The sequence below is a fragment of the Cygnus olor genome, chromosome 5 (genome assembly GCF_009769625.2).
Source record: "Cygnus olor isolate bCygOlo1 chromosome 5, bCygOlo1.pri.v2, whole genome shotgun sequence".
NCBI lineage: Eukaryota > Metazoa > Chordata > Aves > Anseriformes > Anatidae > Cygnus > Cygnus olor.
Window position 1 is genome coordinate 9999344 of NC_049173.1, and position 6000 is coordinate 10005343.

At 37.0% G+C, this 6000-nt stretch overlaps 1 long non-coding RNA gene across 2 annotated transcripts in view; it reads right to left on the reverse strand.

Annotated features, from left to right (window-relative positions):
- LOC121071060 overlaps nucleotides 1-5740 on the reverse strand; it is a 57785-nt gene extending 52045 nt beyond the window's left edge. For both annotated transcript variants that reach the window (XR_005820354.1, XR_005820353.1), the window contains exon 1: nucleotides 5595-5740. This is a non-coding gene — a long non-coding RNA (uncharacterized LOC121071060). The remainder of the gene's footprint in view (nucleotides 1-5594) is intronic.
- Between the last annotated feature and the right edge of the window lie 260 nt (nucleotides 5741-6000).

The window sequence follows — 6000 nt, forward strand, 5'->3', positions numbered from 1 at the left end:
ATGGTATTTCCTCCCCCCAGGGTAAAGGGAATAATCTTGATTAATGACACCCAAAAAAATCATTTTTCTCTTTAATTCACTAATTGGTTAATCTTTTGTGACATCAAAGAAGGCTGCAGCATTTACAAAAAAATGGTCAATGCAAAAGCCAGATTTCCTGTGCATTTTCCATGTGTGCTTTGTTTCCTGATGTAATTTCTAACTGAAAAGGAATGAAAAATTGAAATCTCCAGTTTACATGAGAAATGGCAGTTTTGAGCTCCCTATCAGACACCTCATTTTCTCTACATTAGTCACAATCAGACAGACAAGGCTCTGTCTTGTTGAGCTACATTTAGTAGTCTGTCTGAACTGCAAATTTAGATGACATCCAAATTACACAGACTCAGCCAGTAGGTTACACTAATGCAAACTAGGAGAAAAAGAATCAAGACTATTGATTTTTTTGGTCCTTTCTCTGTCATATTCCCTTAAAGGCATTTACCAAGGCTTTTAAGATCTTCAGCATTTTCACAAAGGAAAAAATTACGTGCAAATAAGACTGCCTTAATCTATTCTTCCCTGCTTGGATTGTTCTTTCTGTACAGTCATTATGTGTTTTTTACACTGCTGCTGCAGTTTACTTGATCCACTTTCATGCACCATGTGGTCAATATATATGTTGAAGAGTAACTGTGGAAAAGCACATCTCTTGCACCTGCCTATGATAATCAAAATCTTGTTTGTTAATTCCCTGCAATCCAAATACATCACACATCTCTCTGCTCTTTCTTGCAGCTGTTTCAGCAATTTGATGTCAGATTCTGCAGAAAGGTCTTCTGACCGCACTTCCATTCACAGACAACCCGATTTTTTGCAATAAATATTTACAGGGGGGTTGTTAGAACCTCACAAATGTGAAAAGCAAAGACCACAGATTCTACTGACAAACAGAGCTGATTTTCAAAGTATTGAAGCTTCACAACTCTGTCAAAGCCAAACATCCCTGTCCCTCTGACTACTCAGGCTAACATGACTCTACTGAAGACACACCTAGCTATACTGAACTCATAAGGTAACATAATTAGCTGATGTGAATGGCTGAACTCCACTGAAGGCAACAAAAGTATGTATTATTTTTTGCCTACCAGTCTCCGCAGAGGAGCCATAGCCAATATCCAGCTCAACATAACTGTATATTACTGAGAAACTCTCAGACAACACACTCCTTGGAGCAGTCAGCGCAGTTCAGTTCAGGAAAAACAGGCAGCACAATCAACCAAAGACTTAAGTTTCCAGATGCTATGAAAAGTAATAGAAATAATAACAGCTTCAGAGAGTTTGAGTGCTTCCTTCTTTGAACCAGCTACCCACCGAGAGAATTAGGAAGAGCTTTTTCTATCTGATCTCACTAAGCAGCTGTATAAGCTTTTTTAGGCATAGTTAGCAAACTACAAACTCATTAGCCACTACATATGGTACTGTCACTTTCCATGAAATCTGAAGCTCACATACTTTCCTTTTAGGCTGTGCACATGCTTCCTGTCGGAGTTGAATGTATGTGCCATCAGGCAGTAATATGCCCCTTATGCATTACCATTTGTGTTTGTTTGACTTTATTTTTCATAGGCTCCTAGGCTTCTGACATTATTTCAGCCTTCAAACTTACATGCCCTCTGTTTTTTTTCCTGCATCTAGGGAAAGAAATTGATACATTTGCCCTTTTTTCCTTTTTTTTTTTTTTTTCATACGCCCACTAGGACTCCATCTTCTGTTCCCCCTCATATGTTATTAATTCAGACATAAACTGAAAGTTCATGATGTTTTTTGGTGCTTTTTTTTTTTTTACTCTTGCCAATTGCAGGGTTCAAGGTAAGTGAGTTTCTCACAAGCAGGTAAACTGGCCAAATGCTTTCCTAGTCCCTTTTTTTTTTTTTTTTTTTCCCTCCGGGAAGGTAAATCTCCCTTCAAAGCATTAAGAAAGGTCTCAGTTATTACTCCAAGGCAGTTTACCATGTTTTTCTTCACCATGTAAAACACAGAGCCATTTCCACTCTTCAGACTCACATTTTCCCTATCATTGATTTTTTTTCCCCCTGACATTTCTGTACTATTATTTTGCTACTGGGCTACCTCTTTGCTAACTCTAATGGAACAGAATTGAAGCAAAGCCCCAAAATTCCTCGACATTTGTCCCTCTTCCTTCCTTCTTTTGCGTCTATCTTCAACAGTCTTTTAAAATTTTTCCATTCCCACTGATTTTTTTCTTCTAGATCTCATTCAAATCACAGAAATAACCTGTTTAAAGTAACTGTAAATTTTGCTGGCTTCTTATCTTCCTTTTTAATCAAAACTTCAAGTTTATACCATTACTATGGGCTCATGTCATCTCAGAATCACCACGAGATAATGCAAAGATTGAACTGAATTTGTATAAGCCCTAAAAATTAATTAGAATTACAGAAGCATTCAGAGTCATCCTCTGAACATTTTTTGAACTTCTTTTTGTCTTTCCCAATATGTTTAGTCTGTGTATTTCCAATAGAAGAGAATTTGAGCAGTTGGAGAAGACATATGAAGAGAAAAGGGATGTTTAAGTAACTAGAAATGGAAAAGATGTGGCAGCTCCAGCATATTTGACTGGAGAAAGAATGAAAAAAAAAAAAAAGTTGCCTGCCTACAGTAACATTAGCATTCAGAGGACTACAGTAAGACCACTAGTTTGAGTTCTTGAATTAAAACATAATGTACAGAACTACCACTTGCCACTGCCACCCTGGGAATTACTTAAGAGACTGGAAACAATGCTGCCATGGTGAAAAGCAAATCAGCTGGCAACAGGACTTCATAGAAACACAATTTAGTAGATGTGGACTGCCACACTATGGAGAAATTAGAAGTAAACCTTGCTTGGATAGGGGATCCCCTACCACTTGCCATGGAGATAGCAAGTGTCACAAATGGAAAAAGAAGGCATTTAATGAACTGCTGATAAGATGATAGTATTTTCTAGAGCACCATTTTGGGAGAGAGGATGGTCAGCAAATCCATTTCACTTCCAACTTAACACACTGCTAGCCATAAATAGTACGGATGGCTATTGTATAGGACTTTGATACTACCTATATCTGTTTAGCACCAAAGTCAGTGATAAACCTCCATTTCAATACCAGAAGGTCACAGTTTAACTCCTGCTGAATCATGAAAAAAAAAAAGCCTCAATTCTTCAGTTCCTATAATAGTTCTTCAGCACTCACAGAATATCCCATTTTACACCTTCAAAGCTCTTTGGAAAAAATAAGTATATACTGATATGGATGTTCTCTGGAGACAATTAAACATTATCATCTTCTTTCTACCAGTGGAGACACCAAGACACAGAAAGGTGAAGTGACTCTCTGTGTACCAGAAGTTTTAAAGTTATCACAGCTGAAGATCCCAAGTGTCCAGAAAACTAGTTTAATTGCACATAATACACGTCCCAACACCACCAAAAAAAAAAAAAAAAAGGCATAATTTGGGGGTTATTTTGAGGCTTTCAGAAAAAGGGCTAACCATAAGCAGAATTTTACAAATTATTCCTTGCAAATTTTAGAGATTGCATGCCAAATCTAGTTCTGAAGCAAACAGCACAAGTCTTAGTTTCCGTTGTTTATATGTAACAGGAATTACCTTGCCATGAGTGAATGGGGGCAGGAAGAACAATGGAAACTTGTGAATGGAATATTATGTTTTAGATGTCCAAATGTGACAACTAAGTCTTCTGATGACACTAATTGATTAGCTACAGATCTGTACAAGAGACCCCTATTTCATGGAGTATACCAAGTCTCTGAATGGAACATCAGCCAAATTGAACGCCAGACTTACAAAAAATGTATATGATTGATACTATATATACTGTGGTACCTTATGTGTGTCACTAAAATAATAGTTATTCATACTAAATTTAAAAAAAAAAAAAAAAAAACTTCTCTTCATTTTCTAAGGTGAAATAAAATCTGTAACTAAGTAAACATTCACATTTACACTTGATGGATGACCTTTAGTATTAAGAAGAGGTCACCTGAATCACATTATCCATATTTGAATGGTTATATAGGACTTACTTCACACAGAGGTCCCCAGAGTAATTATTTCATATCAGAACTAGGAAAGTTTAGTATCTGTATGCAGTATGTATTTACACTTCATGCCAATGCATTAAATAAAATTCTATCACATTCTGTCTTTGTCTTTGTATTTTCTTCTTTTCAAAGACATAAAGTACGTGATCAGATTACCAATTCCTTCATAGTCTGAAAGGCCCTGTCCTGCTATTGTTAAAACAACTATGAAAAAGTTGGGAAAAAATGGAAAAAAAAAAAGTCAATAAAGAAGCTGAAATTGTTTTAGAAGAGTGTACAACATCCTCTACAACCACTTTGTCATAAGTGAAAAGGCAAAAAAAGTACGAGAAAATGCACTATTATACCATTAATGGACACACATACTTACATATACATGAAAAATGGTAGAAAAGAAAACTTTAATGAAAACATTAGTTAAGAGAAACATCTGAACATGATTTAAAGGCCAAGTTCAAAACCCTTAGAAGCCAATGGATATTTTTCAAAGTAACTTACACAACACTCCAAGATGTACTCAGCACAAAAAGAGGCAAACACAAATTGAATAGCCTGAAACAGAGGGTGTTAAAGTCCTAATCAAGGGATTTAAATTCCACTGCTAGAGCCAAACCAAAAGGCCTAAGACTGACTTTGAATCCGGAGTGTTTGAAATCTAGATCCAGACACATCTGACTTCTGTGGCTAATGCGGACTCAGACTTGTTACAAGAGCTAGTTGAAGCTCAAGGCAATTTCTAAGGAGGCAGGCATGAGTTTCTTTTCAAAATTTTGACACCTGAAAATCCTGAAACCACACAGGAAGTTATTCATAACAAAGCAGAGATGGTTAAAATATAAGAATCTCTTATCAAAACTCTGAGAAAGCATCTTCCTATGAAACTTTATGGACAGGAAAAAATGTCTACTGTGAGAAATACTGAGATAAATATAGCATTTTCACATTTTCCAAATACTTTCTATGTTTCTTTCAGGCAGGAAGTAGTAAAACAGTGGTCAGGAGTTTACTTCTCCCTTCTTTCTGCTCCAGTTTTCTCACCAGTTCTCAGAAAAGTCCACATGGAAATAAGATTTTTAAAATTAACTATTTTTTTTCTAGATTTTTTAACTCCTTTTCCAAAAGGAAATTAACGAGAAAAATAGAAAAAAAATAACAATAAAAAAGCAGGAATGCGGAAAAACCTATTCTGTTCAAAACATGCTTATCCTGTTCACACAAAGACACTGAGCTTTGCATGGTGGCCATGCACAGCCACAAATCTGCTTCAATCCTCTCAAATTTCGGCAAGTGTTTAGCAATTGGGTCACAGCTTTTAGCAAAGGCAGTCTGCAGAGAAGGGGACAGTGGGTCTAGAGGCCCTGCAGGGCCTAATGCAGCCGAGCCATTTAGAAGGGCAGGGAACAGATTGCTGCTGCAGTGCTTCTACTACTTCAAAATGTAGGTGGTAACGTGTAAAACATGCAAAGTCCCCTTAAAAACAGAATTCACCTGAGGAAAGGCCATATTCCAAAATGCAGCTGCTTCCACTGTACAGTAGCAGAAGCAAGGCATCCCAGGCTTTGGAATCCAAACATCCTTTCCAACTTCATTCCAGCTGCTGTGTGCTTCAGAAAAACAGAAGTCCATTTGGCACAGGGCTGGTAGGATCTGTTCCAGAGAGATGGGAAATGGGAATAGAAAAGGTGCTGAGGGTCAGGACAGAGGTATGTTCACAATGTTGACATTTGCACAGTGCTTGCCAGCATTGTGCTTGTTCTAAGCCAATACCATTAATCATTCACTCAACTCACTTGAAAAAATTACAAATAAAAATAATTAAATAGTGTCAAGGCTTTGTGTTTTTGTACCACAATCCACAAGCTTTGACCTTCATGTGCATATTACATGCAGACCA